Raw genomic sequence first — 21,725 nt, 5'->3', positions numbered from 1 at the left:
ACATGTTGTATCGTACCAGGAATTACTATTTTTAGAGTTTGGCTGATTAGTGGATTCTCCATTATAAAAAAACTTGGCAAGTTTAGAGATCATTTCCTGATGGTTCTTACTTAGTTCCTGATAAGAATCTGAGTCTTGGTCCTTTGCAAACATTCGAAAGGTAAATTCCAAATAGGGAATAATTTGTTCGTGTAGGGCAGCTACTTTTTCCGGTGACTGCACAAATGTTCCCCACCGAACTCTTCTTCCTCCTTGAGTTGCTAACAAGTCTAGGGAAGATTGTGCAGTTGGATTCTGATTTTGCCCCGATTGTAGCACGGTTGTTTCTAGGACCAGCGGGTTATGGTCACTTTCGTAGCAGGAATTAACTGAAAAATCTACCGTTTTGTGCCATAATTCCACATCTACTAGTAAATATCAATAATAGATGTTTGGCCCATTTTATTATAAGTGGATCTGCCGGGCTATTGAAGGGGAACCGACCATTACATGCCCTTAGCAAATTGGTAAGAATAAGTGAATTCATTTGCAAGACTAAGGGGGTCCAGACTCTTACCTGGTAAGTATTACATTCAGGGATTGACCAAACAAAATCCTCCTCACTAGTGATAGTAGTACTCAAACCGTTTAGCGGTTCAAACTTGCAATTAAAGTCTCCCCCAATGATTCTGTATGATGACTCGGGCAGAGTCTGTAGAAATGTCGCAAGGCAGTCCAAAGCCTGCGATATCAACCCCTGTTTCACTGGGCGTGAGTAAACATTGATAATGGCAATTTTTAGATTATTAAAAAACGTGAGAAGAATGCACAAAATATCTGGGGATGATGTGTCCAACACTTTAATATTACAACTTAGATGGATACCAACTCAGATACAAAGACGACCAGAGGGTCTCCCCCTAGGCCCCTGGACAGCTGGAATGATGTGTGCAACATAGCCCACTCTGTATAATGCCTTCCTGTACCATGTTTCTCGAAATAGGCACAGCTCGTGAGCATCTATATATGCTCCCCAGTCTGGAAGATCCATTTTTGAGTTGAGCCCTTCTATATTCCAGGATAGGATCTTAAGATTCTGTGCTGAGATCCCGCCTTGGTGCCCTGCCTGGTAGGATATTTGCTCGTGTCGCCCTACCTCAACCTGTGTAGTAGAATCTATATTACCTGAAAGAATGGCAAATTCTCCAATGACAACTTCTGAGGTAGTAGTCTCGGAGGGATTTTCAAGGTATTGGTCTCTAATTTTGGGTCCTTCTGGGGAGTGGGAATTTCTAAAAGAATTATGTTCCAAATTCGATTTTGTATTCATTGGTGTTAGTCAGTCGACTAGGTCCAAGGGGCTAAATCGGTTGCTTACTGGAATATTAAATTGCACTCTGTTGCCGCAATCCTGACCCTATGTGACAAAATCCTACTCTGTGCACCCAGTTCCCATTTGTTGTAAACACTACCCACTCTATCAGAAAGAAGGCTCTGTGGATAGAAGTAGCCCAAGGGTACTGTCTGAATACCCCCGTCAATGCTGATGGTCCCCATTTAAAAATGTGTTCGACCACTCTTCTATCTCTAAAGTTGAACAGAACACAGTCCCCGGGAATGTCTTTTTGTCTATGCCCAAGCCAACTGACTCTCCGGGTGAATAGAAGTTCACTGTGTACTGATTGGGGGAGTGGTCTATTTTTATTCAGCCAGTGAATGGTTTTGTTTTTTAGCTCGAGATATGTTTCCTCGCAACCGGGTTCCAATGGTGGCACTGAGGTTAATATTACCACACAGGGTGTTGAGGCTGGAGGGAAGTCAATACAGGAATGTGTAGGCGTTGACGGTCTTAAATTCAATGGAGTTTTGGTTCCTATCTGTGTTTGAGTCTATTACAAGTGTCTGATGGTCCTCAGGTATTACCGTAATGGACCCTACAGTCCTAGATTTCTGTAGATTGGTAGGGGAATGGGAGTAGGGTACCTTACTATTAGAGCTACTTGATGGTTGGCTCGGGTTGGAAGAACAGTTATTCTTAATGGGCGCATTCGCCTATGGAGCATTCTTAGGACCTTCGGGTGAAGGATACTGCACAGTGGGAGGCAAAATGACCTGTGTTTTTTGTGTTTAGTAATGTCAGTGGAATTCAAAGCAGTTTCGATTTTAGTTCCCCATTGTTAGACCTGTCTGGCTTTTGACGTAGTCCCTCCAATTTATTATTTATTTTGTCCCCTTTTTGCCCCTCATACCCTTAATAATTTTTGTGTCCACTAGTTTTTAAAGGTGATGGCCAAGGGGATAGGTGTTCTTTTGTCCCTCATAGTTTTTCACCTCGGGCCCAGAGGCCTGTTCTGTCAGGAAACTGCTGTAATTCACAAAATGGAGGGCCTTAACTGTTTCCAACTGCCACATCTTAGACAGCCCCATAGGATAACCTTAGGCCTTCCAGAACCTTCTGGACCCTACTGGACTCTGTGGGGGTTGTCTATAAAAGGGCAGGGATTGAGAAGCCATTTTGTGTTGACCAGAGAGTGGAGGAGTGAGGCAGTGGTGAAAGGAGGAGGACGCACTGGGAGCTGTTAGTTTGTCCTTGTGACAGACAGCCACTACAGGGAGACGTTCCCCCTTCTACCCCTGACCAATCCCTCCCAACCACCTTCTTCTGCTGAAGAGATCGATCTACTTGTGGTGGAAGCCCCTTCTAAACCTTGGCCCCATTGATCCCTGTCGGGACGCTCTTGCTGGGAGACTTCCCTAATCTCCTTCTGGCAGTGCTTCACCTACCAGTGTTGTGGAGGAAGCAGCGTCAAGCCCGGTGTTGTGCCCTGTGTTTCCCTCGAAGCTCTGAGGGGAGACGAGTGACTGCCGAGCCTTGGTGATCTGGGGGAGTGAGCGTTCCGCTCTGGAGAGTGCTTCCTGTGGAGCCAGGTGAGGGGAGAGACTGCGGCATAGGAGCGGTAACAGCGCGGCGCCAAGCGGGAACACTTGTCCCTCGCACCCGCGCTGCCTAGCTCTGTTGGTGTGAAAGCGGATCCAAGGAGGCGAGGCCTGCGGGAGGCGTGGCCGAGAGAAGAGTGCGTGTCTCTGAGGCGAGTCGCCTCGGTTTACAGGCGGCCTGGGATACAAAACGGAAAGCGTCTAGAAGACGCGCAGGCTCAGTGGGAGGCCGGCGGACCCTGTGGTAAAGACCCGGCGGGAGGCGGAGAAGCCTTTCGTCAACGGAGGAGGCGAGAGGCGCCCTCGTATCTTTCTGTTTCAGGAGCCCCTCGGCCAGCGCTGTGTTAAGGGAACGAGGCTGGACGGAGGGAATCGGCGGGGAAGGCGAGCTGTCCCACAGAAGCCCTCCCTTTGCTCCTTGTGCCCCCCCTACTCCCAGCTTTCCTGTGCAGCGCGACAAGGGGACCCTCAACAAAGTAAGGAGAGTGGGGGTGTGGGAAATCAGAGGACAGGGAGCCTCTTCAGTCAGATAGAGTCTCTGATACCAGAGGGGATTTCCAGAACCCTCACAGCTTATCAACAAGGGTTTTAGGTCGACAGGAACCTGAAGAGCCTAATAGAAAGGTGTTGGAGGAGTGATCCCAGCCATTCTTCAGTGTGCTATCTTTGGGATTGACTACCTGGGGGAAACCTACCTCGTTTTGATATTGCCTGGGTGTCCCCAGCATAACTGAGGTTATTGATCTTCCCTGCTCTAGTCAATTGCTCAGGAGTTGTACCCTCTTTACTGTAAAGTGTATGAAGCAGAGGGGTATTCGTGGAGGAAGTTAAAGAGGAAGTCTTCAGTGGGCAACTGTTCTGCTTCCCCCTCTTTAATGAACTGAAAAGTAATGAAAATGTGATTCCTACTGAAGCTGAATATATATTGAAATTGTACTGTTGATGCAAGTAATGTATTGATTTGGTAATCTGGAAAGTAATATCAACTATTCGCAAAGCAAGCTGTAAAATACTAAACTGCATTTCTAAACCAAAGAGTAGAGCTATATTTTTATAAAGCAGTGCTTATTTTTCCACATTTTGGTGTAGTGTTATCTTTTCAGTGTGTTATTGCGTGGCTTTACTATTGGGTGGTTTGCAACCTTCACACTTGTGCCTCTGAAATGCATGTCTTGCCCTAGGCCAGGCTACCCCAGGTGCTAACAGATTGGTGCCTAGCGGTGGGATTCTGACTTGGTTGCAGCTACTCATTAGTAATTCAACGCAATACACTGACCTACACCAGGAGTTTTCTCCTTGCGGCCCTCCTAATTTGAATTTTGTTTTTTCCAAATTTATTTCTGGTGGTGGGTGGAGGTTAACCTCAGGTCACACTTCTTGGTTCTCTCCTGAGTGTTTATTTTATTCCATAATAAAGATGGAATTGAATTTTAAAGAGCTAGAATCCTATACTGTGACCCAACTCAAAGAATGGTGTCAGCAACAAGGGGTATTCTTTAACAAAGGTGCCAAGAAAGGCGAGTTGCTGACAAGCATAAGGGCATGGGTGGAAGCTCATTTAGTGGAAGAACCAGATACCGAAGAGAGTGACGGGGACACTGTCCTTGAGATTGCAATGTTGAACCAAGCTGGAAGGGGGAATCTGCTGACAGGTCCCAGGACACCTTCGAGGGCGGGCAGCAGCGTCTCAGAGAGGGGTTTAACTGACGCCGAGCTAGAAGATAGGAGGGAGGAGAGGAGAATGAAGTTGGAATTAGCTAGGATGGATATGGAAAGGGAGGACAGGAGGTTAGCCCATGAACGAACCATAAAGGAGCTAGACCTACAACCCTTAATACGAAGGTCTCCTAATCCAGATAATGGTGGCAGCGAAAATAAGATGAATACCAGGGAACCCAGACCCTATCTACCCAAGGATGTCATTGCCAGTTACACCACAGGCGATGACATTGCCAAATGGTTAGCCGCATACGAGGTTTCTTTAAGGGCTCACGGGATCTTAGAAACTCACTGGGGGGGTGGGCTGTATAAATACATGCCACCTGCTGGCAGAGACACCTTGTTGGCTCTGGAGCAGGATGAGCAAACCCACTACCCTACAATGAAGGTGGCACTGGTGAAGAAGTTTGGACTTACCCCTGAAAGGTACAGACAGAAATTCAAGGGAAGTCACAAACTGAGTACCCAGAATTGGGTAGACTTCTTAGACTACGCCAAGAAAGCTTTGGAGGGTTGGGTCAAGGGCAGCGAGGTGAAAGATTATGAGGGGCTGTACAATCTATTTTTGAAAGAACACCTCCTCGAGAAATGTTTTCCCGAGCTACGCCAACACCTGCTGGACAGCAAGCTGACCAATCCCTGGAAGCTTGCAGAGGAGGCGGACACTTGGGCGAGTACCCGGGTGTCCTCAAAGGGGACTGGAGGGGATTCTCAAAAAGCCGGACAGGGCGCCCCCCAGAAGAAGGAGGGGGGAGATAAAAAGAAGGAGTTCTCCAAAGGTCCCCAAAATAATTTCCAAGGTAAGGGAGCAGGTTTCACCCCTAAGGCAAACCCGCCCAGAAACCCTAATCCTGGCCAAATCCAGCAGCCAAGGGTTCTCCACTGTTTTGAATGTGGTGGTGTTGGACATTATAAGGGAGATGTCAGATGCCCAAAGAGACCACCCCCTCCCACCGGAGGAAAGTCACCGGGAGTAGCTAGTGTAGCGCTCGGGGAGGAGTTGCCCTTAGATAAGGGGGGTGAGTGGGCGGGTGTCACCTTAGTGTCCCTGGGAGAGCGGGAGATGGTTCCAAAGATCCAGGTGCCCCCAAATACTACAAAGTATGGGCAATGGGTCACCATCAATGGCCAGAGAGGGGAGGCTCTGAGAGATACAGGAGCCAGTATGACTATGGTGAGAAGTCAACTGGTGTCTCCAGAGCAGGTTGTTCCTAATGTACTCCACCCCGCCGCGATGGCTGACGGCAGAATGGGCCCCTATCCAGTGGCTGAGGTTCCCTTTGAGTGGGAGGGGGTTGCAGGTTCACTTCGAGTTGCCGTAAGCCCTGCCGTGCCAGTTGATTGTCTGTTGGGGAATGACATGGAGCACAACACTTGGAGAGAGGTGGAATACCGGACGCATTCTGCGATGCTGGGTACACCTGACTGGGCCTGTGTAAGCACACGGTCTGCGACTGCCCGGAGAGGGAGTTCGCCTGGGTTGGAGCCTGGAACAATGGCCCAACCCGCTGCTAAAAAGGGACAGACCCGGAGACAGGAAGAGCCTGCTCCGGCTTCCACACCCCATGAGACAGATCGGCCACCTGCGGTGGTGGACCAGGAGTCCGTGGAGGGGGAAGTAGACTCTCTGGAGGATTTACCCATCCCTGCCGAGTGGCATGTGGAGGGAGGTCCTACCAGAGAGGAATTCTGTAAGGGGCAGAGGGAGTGCCCCACCCTTGAGGGACTGAGGCGACAGGCTGAAGCCCAAGCAGCAGGTGATGTTACGGGACACTACCATATTTACTGGGAGGATGGACTCCTCTACAGTGAACCCAAGGTACCCTTGCCTGGTTTATTAAGGGCCTTGGTAGTCCCGCAACAATACTGAGCCTTTCTTTTGGAATTGGCTCATGCGATACCCCTGGCAGGACACTTAGGCCAGGACAAGACCTTTGCACGGCTTGTCCTCCACTTTTACTGGCCTCAGATGAAGGTGGCGTCCAACACTTACTGTCGGACATGTGTATCCTGCCAGGCCAGTGGGAAAACAGGGGTGAAGCTAAAGGCTCCCCTGGAACCACTTCCAGTCGTTAGCACACCCTTTGAGAGGGTGGGCATCGACATTGTAGGGCCTTTAGATCCACCAACCACAGCTGGTCACAGGTTCATCCTGGTCCTGGTGGATCATGCCACACGGTACCCAGAGGCAATTCCTCTGAGGACAGTCACTGCACCTGTGGTGGCTAGGGCCCTAATGGGGATCTTTACCCGAGTGGGATTCCCCAAGGAAGTTGTGTCTGACAGGGGGACAAACTTCATGTCAGCGTACATGCGGGCAATGTGGAAGGAGTGTGGAGTGACCTACCGGTTCACCACTCCTTATCACCCCCAGTCAAATGGACTGGTTGAGAGGTTTAATAAGACCTTGAAGGGCATGATCAGAAGTCTGCCCGAAAGCCTGCGGAGGAAATGGGACGTCCTCCTACCCTGTTTGCTCTTTTCTTACAGGGAAGTGCCACAGAAGGGAGTGGGCTTCAGCCCCTTTGAGCTTCTGTATGGGCACCCTGTACGCGGTCCTCTCAGCCTGGTGAAGGATGGTTGGGAGAAGTCTCCCAGGAAACCCCCCCAGGATGTGGTGAGCTACATGCTGGCCTTCAGGAGCCAAATGGCGAAGTTGTGGAAGCAGGCTTCTGACAACTTGGAGGCCAGCCAGGCAGTGATGAAAGAGTGGTATGACCACAATGCTCACTAGGTGGAATTGGAGCCTGGCCAGAAAGTGTGGGTGATGGAGCCTGGAGAGCTTAGTGCCCTCCAGGATCGCTGGACAGGCCCCTTTGAAGTGTTGGAGAAGAAGGGTAAGGCCACATACCTGGTGGACCTTAAGACCCCTCGACAGCCCCTACGAGTGCTGCATGCCAACCGTCTCAAACCCCACCATGAGAGGCCCGAAGTCATGTTGATGATGGTGACTGACGGGGAAGAGGAAGCGGAAAGCGAGCCTCTCCCAGATCTATTCTCGTCTCAAGAGAAGGATGGGTCAGTGGAGGGAGTGATTCTCTCTCCCACTCTAACTCCTGAGCAACGTGAGGACTGCCGCCAGATCCTGGAGCAGTACTCTACGTTGTTCTCCCTTGTCCCGGGAAGGACTCACCTGTGTACCCATGACGTGGACACAGGGGACAGCCCACCAGTGAAGTCGAAGACCTACCGGCTGTCCGACAAGCTGAAGGCTAGCATCCATGGAGAGGTTGCCAAGATGCTAGAGCTGGGAGTTATTGAACCTTCTAACAGCCCTTGGTCCAGTCCGGTGGTGCTAGTGCCAAAAGCCGCACCACCAGGCACCACACCCGAACTGAGGTTCTGTGTGGATTACCGAGGACTGAATTCAGTGACAAAGACTGATGCTCATCCGATCCCTAGGGCGGATGAATTAATTGACCGGCTAGGAGCTGCCCAATATCTAAGTACCTTTGACCTCACTTCAGGGTACTGGCAGATCTCCTTGACAGATGGAGCAAGGGAAAGGTCAGCCTTCTCCACGCCTGAGGGACACTTCCAGTTCTGTGTGATGCCCTTTGGGCTCAAGAACGCCCCTGCCACATTTCAGCGGCTGGTGAACCAGGTCCTCTCTGGATTGGAGAGTTTCTCTGCTGCTTACTTGGATGACATTGCTGTCTTCAGTAGCAGTTGGGAGGACCATTTGCAGCATTTGCAAGCAGTTCTCCAGGCCCTGAAACAAGCTGGATTGACAATCAAGGCCAGCAAATGCCAGATTGGGCAGGGGTCGGTTGTGTACCTTGGACACTTGGTGGGTAGGGGGACTGTGCAGCCCCTGCAGGCGAAGATTGAGGCAATCATGGCCTGGGAACCCCCAAGACACAGACTGAGGTCCGAGCTCTCCTGGGCCTCACAGGCTACTACCGTCGCTTTGTGAAGGGGTATGGCACTATTGTAGCGCCCCTCACAGAGCTCACCTCAAAGAAACAACCTCGACGGGTAGTTTGGACGGGAGCTTGTCAGCAAGCTTTCAAGAAATTGAAGCAGGCGATGTGTGCGGCACCGGTCCTGAAGGCCCCAGACTTCTCCAAGGAGTTCATTGTCCAAACAGATGCATCAGAACATGGCATTGGGGCAGTGTTATCGCAACTGAATGAAGAGGGCCTGGATCAGCCTGTAGTCTTCTTATCCAGGAGACTGCTTCCCCGGGAACAGAAGTGGAGTGCAATTGAGAGGGAAGCTTTTGCGGTGGTGTGGGCTCTGAAGAAGCTGCGGCCATACCTCTTTGGCTCGCACTTCCTGGTTCAGACTGACCACCGACTCCTTCGTTGGCTGATGCAAATGAAGGGGGAAAATCCCAAGCTGTTGAGGTGGTCCATCTCCCTACAGGGAATGGACTTCCGGGTGGAACATCGGCCTGGAGTGGACCACGCCAATGCAGACGGTCTCTCCAGGTATTTCCGCCTTAGTGATGAGGACTCCCAAGGGGTTGGGTAGTTCTCCCCACTTTCAGCTGGGGGGGACGCGTGTTAGACCTGTCTGGCTTTTGACGTAGTCCCTCCAATTTATTATTTATTTTGTCCCCTTTTTGCCCCTCATACCCTTAATAATTTTTGTGTCCACTAGTTTTTAAAGGTGATGGCCAAGGGGATAGGTGTTCTTTTGTCCCTCATAGTTTTTCACCTCGGGCCCAGAGGCCTGTTCTGTCAGGAAACTGCTGTAATTCACAAAATGGAGGGCCTTAACTGTTTCCAACTGCCACATCTTAGACAGCCCCATAGGATAACCTTAGGCCTTCCAGAACCTTCTGGACCCTACTGGACTCTGTGGGGGTTGTCTATAAAAGGGCAGGGGTTGAGAAGCCATTTTGTGTTGACCAGAGAGTGGAGGAGTGAGGCAGTGGTGAAAGGAGGAGGACGCACTGGGAGCAGTTAGTTTGTCCTTGTGACAGACAGCCACTACAGGGAGACGTTCCCCCTTCTACCCCTGACCAATCCCTCCCAACCACCTTCTTCTGCTGAAGAGATCGATCTACTTGTGGTGGAAGCCCCTTCTAAACCTTGGCCCCATTGATCCCTGTCGGGACGCTCTTGCTGGGAGACTTCCCTAATCTCCTTCTGGCAGTGCTTCACCTACCAGTGTTGTGGAGGAAGCAGCGTCAAGCCCGGTGTTGTGCCCTGTGTTTCCCTCGAAGCTCTGAGGGGGAGACGAGTGACTGCCGAGCCTTGGTGATCTGGGGGAGTGAGCGTTCCGCTCTGGAGAGTGCTTCCTGTGGAGCCAGGTGAGGGGAGAGACTGCGGCATAGGAGCGGTGACAGCGCGGCGCCAAGCGGGAACACTTGTCCCTCGCACCCGCGCTGCCTAGCTCTGTGGTTGTGAAAGCGGATGCAAGGAGGCGAGGCCTGCGGGAGGTGTGGCCGAGAGAAGAGTGCGTGTCTCTGAGGCGAGTCGCCTCGGTTTACAGGCGGCCTGGGATACAAAACGGAAAGCGCCTAGAAGACGCGCAGGCTCAGTGGGAGGCCGGCAGACCCTGTGGTAAAGACCCGGCAGGAGGCGGAGAAGCCTTTCGTCAACGGAGGAGGCGAGAAGCGCCCTCGTATCTTTCTGTTTCAGGAGCCCCTCGCCCAGCGCTGTGTTAAGGGAACGAGGCTGGACGGAGGGAATCGGCGGGGAAGGCGAGCTGTCCCACAGAAGCCCTCCCTTTGCTCCTTCTGCCTCCCCTACTCCCAGCTTTCCTGTGCAGCGTGACAAGGGGACCCTCAACAAAGTAAGGAGAGTGGGGGTGTGGGAAATCAGAGGACAGGGAGCCTCTTCAGTCAGATAGAGTCTCTGATACCAGAGGGGATTTCCAGAACCCTCACAGCTTATCAACAAGGGTTTTAGGTCGACAGGAACCTGAAGAGCCTAATAGAAAGGTGTTGGAGGAGTGATCCCAGCCATTCTTCAGTGTGCTATCTTTGGGATTGACTACCTGGGGGAAACCTACCTCGTTTTGATCTTGCCTGGGTGTCCCCAGCGTAACTGAGGTTATTGATCTTCCCTGCTCTAGTCAATTGCTCAGGAGTTGTACCCTCTTTACTGTAAAGTGTATGAAGCAGAGGGGTATTCGTGGAGGAAGTTAAAGAGGAAGTCTTCAGTGGGCAACTGTTCTGCTTCCCCCTCTTTATTGAACTGTAAAGTAATGAAATTGTGATTCCTACTGAAGCTGAATATATATTGAAATTGTACTGTTGATGCAAGTAATGTATTGATTTGGTAATCTGGAAAGTAATATCAACTATTCGCAAAGCAAGCTGTAAAATACTAAACTGCATTTCTAAACCAAAGAGTAGAGCTATATTTTTATAAAGCAGTGCTTATTTTTCCACATTTTGGTGTAGCGTTATCTTTTCAGTGTGTTATTGCGTGGCTTTACTATTGGGTGGTTTGCAACCTTCACACTTGTGCCTCTGAAATGCATGTCTTGCCCTAGGCCAGGCTACCCCAGGTTCTAACACCCATGCTTCTATGAAGAGCTTTAATTTGGTAATACTTTTCATTACAGCTCTAATTTCTGATTTGATTAGCTGTTCCATATGTGATTTAAGCTCTAATATCGATAGCGGTACCCAACCCGGGGGCTCGGGGGATTTTTTACTGCTTTCAACTAAGCATGGGCGGAATTCGCGCAAATTCGTGATACCCGAATTCGTGTGAATTTTGTAATCGCGATTTGCAAAACTCCACTAAATTCCGCGAGCTTGCGCAATTTTTTTTTTGCGAGTTCCCAAGATTTTCTTACCAGTGCGGGGACGAGAACTTGCGCATGCGGTCGCAACGGTCGCGAACATGCTGTTTCCACTTAACCAGCCTGTTCGCGATGACTTTTTCCTGTTTCGGGTCACAATGACGTGTTCACATTCGCAATTTCCTGTTTCGGGTTGCAATGACGTGTTCGCGTTCGCAATTTCCTGTTTCAGGTCGCAATGGCATGTTCGCGATCGCGGAGTTGCTCGGCCAGCTACCAAAATCTTGCAGCACACGCGAACAGGGAGGAAAACTCATCAACGAACGCAGAATCATAGTAAGTCAATGCCGTGCGCGCAAGATTGTATTTTTGAAGCGCGAACAAGAAAAAAAAACTGCCAACTCGCGAATCGCGGATTGCGAAATTGCCAAAAACTCGCAAATTCTGCAAGCGGATAAAATTTTCCACCCATACTTACTTTCAACCAAGACTTCACTCCCTGGTGTGTTTCTTGAGATTAGCTTTAAATGATACTCTGCATGTTTTGCGCCCTTAAGGGTGCTTGTTTTCCGCCGAGCCCCTTTCTTTTTCACCTTCCCTACCGTACCTAACCTGCCAGGTCTCAGTGGGGCTATATTCACTTTGGCTGGAGGTAATTCTGCGGAAGTCGACTGAACTGGTGAGTTGGACATAACAGGGGTATCAGTCTCCATAAGTGAAAAGCTCAGTGTTAATGAGATACGCCTCTCTGTGCGTTCTATTTCGCTTGTGACTTGTTGCAGCATTCTATCTATCGCAGTCAGCTGGGTAACGGGGGTTTGAATAGGGTGTTTCTGTCTGGTGTTGGGCCTTGTATGAGGAGGGGGTGTTTTCCCCATAGTTCTTTCCTATCCTGACCAAACAATAAATGATTATAAACACTGAATAATTGCAGAAGACAAACCCCTATAACTTTCAAATTGCTTATGTGAATGATCACCGATCCCCCAATGTCTCAGCCCAGTTTGATAGAGTTCAGCTAAAATGAATAGTTACACTATAGTACTCACAGAATACAAAGTACAAATGAAAGGGTAATGGCCCAGCTCAGTCTCAAACTCAGTCTCAAACTGTCTCGGACGAGCTCAGACGGGTCCGCCCTTGGACCGCGCGCGTCCCGTGCAGCGTGGGCCCTTGCCTGTTCTTGTACACCTCCTGGTGCGTAGGGTGTCGTCAGCGCCAGGCGCGCCGCTCAGGATGCTGGGAGGGGTAGTTTACCAAGCTCGCGGAGTCCCGCGGTCGATGCACAGCAGCAGCAGCATGTCCGGTAGGGTTTTTGTGGCGTGTTGCAAGGTTCCCCACACAGCAAGTGCCCTCGCCTGTTCTTGTACGCCTCCTGGTGCGTAGTGTGTCGTCACTGTCATGCACGCCGCTCAGGATGCTGGGAAGGGTAGTTTACCCAGCTCATTGAGTCCCGCGGTCGATGCCCAGCAGCAGCGTGTCCGGTAGGGATATTGTGGCTTGTTGCAAGGTTAAGATCAGACACAAGATATCATCTAAAATCAAAGCCTCGTCTTAAAGTATATTTAGGAAAAGGGATGAATAAAATGAAAGAAAGAGTTGAGTGAATTGTTACGTAAAATGTAGTGAACTATTCAAAGATTAAAAAAATATATATGTAGTTGCTCAACCTGAAAACACGCATTAACGTTCACTAACAGAATGTCGCTATGAGTATGTTTACAGAGCCTGAAAGGGGAAGGGATGCACTCCCATAAATTATGCATTGTGGGAGAATTTATTTAACATTAGGTAAAAAAATCATCTACAATAAAGTAAGACATAAATAGAACATTTAAATTCTACTTAACCTTGAGCATTGTCTGCCTTGGACAATCGTCCAAGTAGAGGGTAGATGAACATGTTGGTGCTTGGAAAAACCCTAAAATCAACACTTTTATTAGTATACATATAGTTTCAAGTCTAACACTGTATTAAGTGTGTTTCTATTTGCTTAGATTTGCAATGTTCATTATTAATTATTTACTGCGATGAATTATTTCGGATGTCATCAAGGTCATTGCGTCTAATCACACACACTGTTGATGTGTGCTGAAAGATATTGTGTTCCATGCCCTATTTACCACAATTCAATATAAGGAATTATATTTACAATTTACAACTAGTAGCAACTGATAGTCCTCTGAACGCTCTTATTTGCAGGATTGTTTTTTCCAGTAAATCTAATCAAAACGTACCTAAAAAAGCAACGTCATTTGAACCAGGGCATTTGGAGCCAGGGGCTTAACAAACACCCCACAGCCCCCACGATGTGGGTGGGGGCCCCAATATTCAGTAATTGAAGGGGAACTCCCCCAGCTCATCTATGCAGAGATGTGGGTCTGTTGCTCTAAAGCTGTTGCTGTGTGCAGCCTGCTCTGAGCTGCTCGCGCTGACCCAGGACTGAAGTGAAACAAAGTAACAACGTACATTGTTTCTCTTAAATCCGAGCATGCCAGGGATTTTGTGGCGTGTTGCAAGGTCCCTCGCAAGAATGGAGGTGGGGTCCCTCACAGAGAGCATTCTCCATTTAGAAAAGGGACGAGGTAACACAGAGGTGACTAGGGCAGGAGAATGTTTGCAGCTCCAGGAACAGGACTCTGTTGGGATGCATTGGAAGGTACAAAGTCAGGGGCATAACTATAAGTGGTGCAGCTGGTGCAAGTGGCACCGGAGTTCTGGAGCTAGGGATGTCCACCTTGCCTGTGTAGACCGCATTTATTTTACTCTATAGCTGCTCAGATCAGTTTTTTTCCTTGTCAGTGCCCTGTACCAACCTCTCTGTTTCTACTCGCTGGAGAGAAACTGTAAGGGCTGGTAGAAAGAAAGCAGACCGGCCACAGATAGGCATCATAGATGAGCAGTTGTTCATTTGTAGATTATTTCTGAGAGACTGGATTCTGATGGTGGTCTGGCTGCTTGACAGGAGTTGTGATGCTTTATAAGTGAGTTGCTGCAGCATCAGCTATCCAATGACAGAGCAGTTCATAATCAAGACACTTTAGAGGAGATGCTGAGAAGGCAGGGTAAGGACTTTCGGCACATGCAAGGCTTTCAGTTTGTCACCGACACCACCTCCAAGCTCAATTGCTAGGTACATACCAGCTTATAAAAATGAAACAGTAGTGGAAAATTGAAATAAACACATCTACGTAGACAATAGGGTCGACTCACAGAACTAATCTGAAATAAAATCCTAAACTTACTACTTTTGGTATTCACAGAAGACATTTAGTAGTAGTAAATGCCTTTAGGATGAAGTGATGGCCCAGCTTAGCTTCTGACCAGGGGGACTAGAATAGTTGCGCAGTTCCCATGTATTGAATGGTGTGACCAGACCCACCTTATCCAGTATGTCTCTCAGAAAAATGGCAGTTCACATGATCAAATGCCTTTTTTTCTGTCAATTGACAAGAAAAGTGCTGGGACGCACTCTACGCACTCTACACTGATTATGTGTCTGTCTGTCAGTCTCACAGACACCCTGGAAGAAAAAGCTGCACAGTTTGGAAGGTTATGTTTATGACTGGTTGGCTTTGTCTTCATTGATTTTGAGACATTTTGGGAAAACAACATAGATTGTTTCTGCAGGACAGAAGGTTGTTGAAAGAGGTAGGTTTTACTTTTGGAATGATGATCAACAAGTCAGGAGTTGGGGAAACTAGTGAGTCTTGTGTAGCAGCATTACATGTTGGTAGGTTTGGTGTTGGCAGGATATTCTTGAGTTGTTCTCTGAACAGTAGCAGGTTGCATGGGTTGCACTACAGGAAGTCTGTTTCAAGGCCTGTTGTCAAATATTAAATGGATCAACTCTCTGCGGAGTATTTGAAAATGAGTTATTGGGAAGACAGTGTGGGGTTGTAACATATTTTTGGGGGTTATTTTGCCCTTGATCGACAGTGGTGCTTATCAGTAAATGGCTTTGTGAGGTAGCGGTGCGGTAGTTGAAAAAGAAGCAACAGCAAGGTGTTAGCATCCAGGAAACACAACAATGAAGTCTTTAAATACATCTCTCTTTAACAAATACTGTGGTCAAGAATGGTAACAGATAGCTGCATTCGCTAAACACCTTAGTACTGCTTGGACTCTACAATTTATTATCAGAGTGTGGACACCAATGAATTAGCAAAATTAAAAGGCAGCAGCGAGAGATTCCAAGACCGGGTTTTCTAATGTCACAGCTGATGGAAAATGTTCATAAAAATACTCTGACCACAAGAAAAGTGTACATCCTCTTTAAGCCACTGTGCTGACCTAAATGATGCACCTCATTCATTGTACTATCTTTGACTTTTCCCTATATTGGAATATGCCTGGGGGTTTTGGGAGTTGTGTCAATGTGGATGTCTCTGGGTAGGGTGTATTGACCTGGTGGGGGCTTTTTTTCTTGTCTGTATAAGAGTGCTATGTCACTGTACAGAATACAACTAGAATGTTGTATGAGTGGTAAGGGAAGTGAAGGGATGATTGAACAAGGTGATTATTAATTCTCCCCAAAAAAGTGCTGGTGGTGGTTCAGAGGTAAGGAAGTGTTCCGCCCTCCTCCAATAAAACCCTTTCCTCCATCAGTGGCCTTTTTGTACATATGTGAGTGTGTGGGCATGTGTGTATTTAGATGGAAAGAGAGGGATTCAAAAATTTTAATCAAATAACACTGATTTGCTACAAGAGGTATGTGGACAATTTTATGTGTGTGGCAAGGTGCAGTGTCTGTTTTTCCTGTGTCGTAACCCGATACATTGACTAGCTGTGTGGCCGGGCACCAGGGGTGCCAGTACAAATAGCACTGGGGAACTGGCTCTAGAGACACTAGTGAAGACTCTGGAGTACATAAATTCAACCTTTGAGGCTAAGGGTTCTGGGAGAGTATGAGGGTGAAGAAGGCCAATGAGAGCTCAAGGCCAGAGATCCAGCCTCCATGCCATTTATGGTCTACAATACAGCTGTGAATCCGGTATGCCCTTCACTCATGGACCAGGTCTGTACAGGATTGATAAAGAGCATGGTGATAGATAAGAAAACAATGGAAGCGCTTATCGAGGAACACAGTGAGAAGTATGCAGGAAAGATGTCACAGGGTGCTATAAGGACAAGGTCAGCAGGAAAGGTGATAAGGAAGAAAGGGTGTGGTATAGAAGAAGAAGAGAGAAAAGAGAGGTGGGGAATAGAGAAGGCGAGGAAATGGAACAAGGAAATATAAAGGAGTTAGCATAAAAAGAGTAGAGAAAAGGAGAGAAATATTTCACAGGAGGTAGGAAAAGCATAGTGGAAAGATTTTGACAGGATGGGAGAGTAAACACAGGAGATAAAAGTGACAGAGATTAGAAAGAAAAAGGCTGTGATGAGAATAAAGGAAAGATAGGATGGTCAGAAATCATGGAAAGGATGAGATAGGAAGCAAGAGGGAGGAAGTAGGTGTAAAAGAGAAGGAGCAGTGGATTCACTTTTGGCAAAACCAAACAATGAGTGGGCCCGATGTTGCATAACCTGACAGGAGTCTACATAAGGAAACCCACTTAAAATAGGACATACATCCCTAGCGTTCTGATGTCAGGTACCCTTTAGTGGATAGACCACCATCTATGATAGACTGCTAGCAGAGTATGCCCAACTATTAACTCCATCGGCCAGGGTTACCTATAATGGGCGTATTGGCAACAGTTGAGGAACAATAGCCCCGTAGTCCCTGCAGTAGGGTGGGTCACTGGCCCGAGATCTCTTCACCGGCTCGGACCGTGGGAGGCCCTCCATGTACTTTACAGGGAGCCCCCCTCAAGGTTTAATATGCCACTGTTTGGAGCAAGAAGCGGTTAGTCTTCGACTTTTGAGGGGTATTTATTTTTAAGAACCTAAGGCCCACACTTTCGAAACTGTCACACAATGCAGAACAGCAGGACAATATTGCTGCTCTGGTTGCATGTCAGGGAGAGAGAAGGAAAGCACAATATCTACTAAAATATGATGCTATCCTACTCCATCCATGGTGCTGGAGGACAATTAGCTGCTGAGCGCCATGCACACACCTTTGTGCCATAGTGCACTGGTGTCTGTGTGAGTCTAGCTTATGTTTTGTACTGGAAGGCTACCCTTCCAGTACAAAATACCACACTTACAGTAATTTTAAAACTTTTTCCACATTATTATTATTATTATTATTAGGTTTTTATAAAGCGCGTAGTCACCCGTAAGTATCCCAGCGCTAAGATCCGAACAGACCAGAGGGTAGGTCGGGGGAAAGGAGGGGAAAAAGGGAGATCAGGGGAACAGGTGAGTTTTCAGCCGCTTCCTAAATCGGAGATAGTCTGGTTCCGTCCTGAGTTCACGGGGGAGGGAGTTCCAAAGACGGGCTCTGTTAACAGAGAAATGCCGTCCACCCGTGCGCACCTTCTTCACTCTAGGGATAGTGATGAGGATTTCATGGTCGGATCGAAGAGATCTTGGGGCTTTGTAGGGCCTGATAAATTTTTTTAGGATAGGGGGACCTTTATCCTGTAAGAGTTTGTGTGACAGACAAAGAGCCTTGAACGTCACTCGCTCTCTCACAGGAAGCCAATGGAGCTGTTTCAGGGCTGGTTTAGCGGAGGATCTGGCCGGGGTATTAGTGAGAATCCGTGCCGCGGCATTCTGGATTCTTTGCAGTTTAGTAAAGGTTGCCTCGGGAGCGCCTAAATAGATGGTATTGCTATAATCTAGCCTTGATAGAATAAGGCCATGGATTAGTAATTTCTGAGAAATAAGAGGAAGTAAGGGCAAAATCTTCCTAATAGCTTTGAGGAGCCCGAAACAGGTGTGTGCAGCACCCATGCAAAGTAGGGATGTTAGAAGAAATACATGTATTCATCTTGGAAACCCTTGCTTCCAAGTGGCATTACTTTTTTGTGCAAAATCCTGTCTACTATTGTTAGTAGGGATCACTGACATAATATCGCCAGTCAAAATATCAAGGTCCCAGAATATGGTGGTCAAAATATCGATGGATAAAATATCAACTTCCTATCTCCATACAGGTAAGTACCAAAATATTGATACCAAAATATTGTTGTTAAAAATATTGGGCCATATGTATGAACACATTTTCCCATAGACACAGAATTGCTAAAACCCTTTGATACATCTGGCCCATAGTTGTATAAAATATTGATTTTTTTTAAATGTCTTAACATTAATATAAAATGTATTACATTATTAATACAATTAAAGACAAAATAGTTAGAAATATTAAAAAAATGTAATAAATAATAAATGTAATGTAAAAAATATTAAACATGCATATTAATTTTTTATATATATTAACTAAATAATATTAATAAATAAGAATTACATTTAATTATACAATGTTAAAAACAATTACAATTATAATTACATATATATATAAATAAACTTGTAATATAAGTATAAACATTCATGTTATATATAAAGAATGTAATACATTTCATTATTTCTTAAATAATATTTTACACTACATTAATTATAACAGTAGGGAAAGCATTGCATACCATAGGGGATAACATTACTACTCCAACCCCAACAAGTGTAACAGTAGGGAAAGTAGGGAATGTTACACTACATTAATTATAACAGTAGGGAAAGCATTGCATAGCATAGGGGATAACATTACTACTCCCACCCCAACAAGTGTAACAGTAGGGAAAGTGTTGCATAGTGGGAGGGTAAAAATTACTATTCCCACTCCAGGGAGTGCAACAGTAGGGAAAGTGTTGATTAGCGGGTGGGTAAAAATTACTATTCCTACTCCAGCAGGTGCAACAGTAGGGAAAGTGTTGAGTAGTGGGTGGGTAAAAATTACTATTCCCACTTCACCAAGTGTAACAGTAGGAAAAGTGTTGGATAGCGGGAGGGTAAACATTACTATTCCCACTCCACCGAGTGCAACAGTAGGGAAAGTGTTGGATAGACGTTGGGTAAAAATTACTATTCACACTCCAGGGAGTGCAAAAGTAGGGAAAGTGTTAGATAGCGGGTGGGAATAATTTACTATTCCCACTCAACCAAGTGTAACAGTAGGGAAAGTGTTGGATAGTGGGTGGGTAAAAATAACTGTTTCCACTACACCAAGTGCAACAGTAGGGAAAGTGTTGGAAAGCGGGTGGGAATAATGTACTATTCCCACTCCACCAAGTGTAACAGTAGGGAAACTGTTGGATAGCAAGAGGGTAAAAATAACTACTCCGACTCCAGCGAGTACAACAGTAGGGAAAGTGTTTGATAGCGGGTGGGAATAATTTAGTATTCCCACTCCAACAAGTGTAACAGTAGGGAAAGTGTTGGATAGCGGGTAGGTAAAAATTACTATTCCAACTCCAGCGAGCGGGTAGGTAAAAATTACCATTCCAACTCCAGCGAGTGCAACAGTAGGGAACATTTTGGGAAGTGGGTGGGAATATTTTACTATTCCCACTCCACCAAGTGTAACAGTAGGGAAAGTGTTGGATAGAAAGAGGGTAAAAATTACTATTCCCACTCCACCGAGTGCAACAGTAGGGAAAGTGTGGACTAGCGGGTGGGTAAAAATGACTAATCCCACTCCAGCGTGTGTAACAGTAGGGAAAGTGTTGGATAGTGGGTGGAAATAATTTAATATTCCCACTCCACCAAGTATAACAGTAGGGAAAGTGTTGGATAGTGTAGGGGATTAATTTAGTAGTCCTACACCTGCAATATAATTAACAATAATTAACAATTAATTGATTTAAAACAATTAATTTACCTCCGACCATAGTCCCCTATAAATGACACCACCAATATTGTAAAATATTAATGAAATTAACATCATTATTATTAATAATTTATTAACTAATACCAATTAACAATAACCGTAATAACCATCAAATATAAATTAATTCATACAATTAACACTATTAAATAGCTTTAAATAAATATTATATAAAAAGTATTAAACATTTTTATAAAAATGTTATTACTTCCCAACCTACTCCTCTATCAACCCTCAACCCACTCCTAAAAAAAGTACACAATTAACATATTAATACATTAATTATTAATAATCAGTATCAAATTATTAGCTAATTAATAACTTTTAAAACACAATTAACATAATTACCAATACATTAATAATTATTATTAATCAATGTATAATTAATTTATAATTAATTAATGAATTAACACAATTAACAATATAAATTATTAAATACAAAAATATTAATTAATTAATTTATTAATTAATTAATTTACATTTAATTACTTCCCACCCTATTCCCCTATAAACCCACAACCCGCTACGGAAAAAAATAGGCAAAAATGTATTTACATATAATGAAATAATTCAAAACATTTTTTAATTAATATATTCTAATTAAATTACTTCCCACCCTATTCCTCTATAAACCCACAACCCGCTACGGAACTAAAATACACAAATGAAACGTAACATAAAATGTAATACTTTAGAAAAATTCCAACATACATTACAAAAATAATATATACTTTTAACACATATACTAACACTTAAAACACACTCAAAAATCGATATTTTTAACAACGATATTATGACTGTCGACATTACTAACTTCGATATTGTAGAAAACAATATTTCTTACCCGTACCACTATATTTTTGAAAGTCGATATTATGTCCTCTCGATATTTAAAACTCGATATTTTGCCATCTCGATATTTAAAATTCGATATTTTGACTATTTACCATTAGTAGATATGGTCTTACGTCAAAAAGCATAGGTTGTTGCATGAGAACACCCTTGTACCATCCATGGAGCGTCACCTTGAAACAGAGTACAACGAAGCAAAAAGCTTTGTGCTAGAAAGTAATTTACAAAAATTGCGCCGGTTCTAACACTTTGGTGATGCTAACCTAATCTGCCCCTAAGTAACCATTCAAAATAAATCACCTATTTATTTTCAATTGACAAAATATATCACATAAGACAAATTCTTTAGAGGAATTATCACAGCCATCATTTCAACCAATACTGTTATAAAATATCTGTTCATTAAAATGAGCTAAAAAGATTTTCAAAAAGTATGATCTCATTTCAGCATGCATAGTTCTTTACATTATACAGGATCTGATTCATACAAGGTGAGCACTGGAAGTATTAACTTAAGGCATGGTCTCTGGCACAGTTTTGAGCTGACTGGTTCTTCAATCAGTAGAATAGCTGGTGTAGTCGAATATCACCCCCTTACAAAGTACTAATTAATTATTTGACATAAAAACATTAAAGGAATGTGCTGCCTTTGGCTGAAAACATATCACTGTTTGTCTAATTACATAGCACAACTGAACCCATCACAATACCACAACACAAAGAAAAATAATAATACACCAAAAATATAACAGGAATTGCA

The sequence above is a fragment of the Lissotriton helveticus genome, chromosome 4_1 (assembly GCF_964261635.1).
Source record: "Lissotriton helveticus chromosome 4_1, aLisHel1.1, whole genome shotgun sequence".
In the NCBI taxonomy this organism is placed as follows: Eukaryota; Metazoa; Chordata; class Amphibia; order Caudata; family Salamandridae; genus Lissotriton; species Lissotriton helveticus.
The sequence above is the reverse complement of the archived record's forward strand: the minus strand, read 5'-3'. Positions refer to the sequence as shown.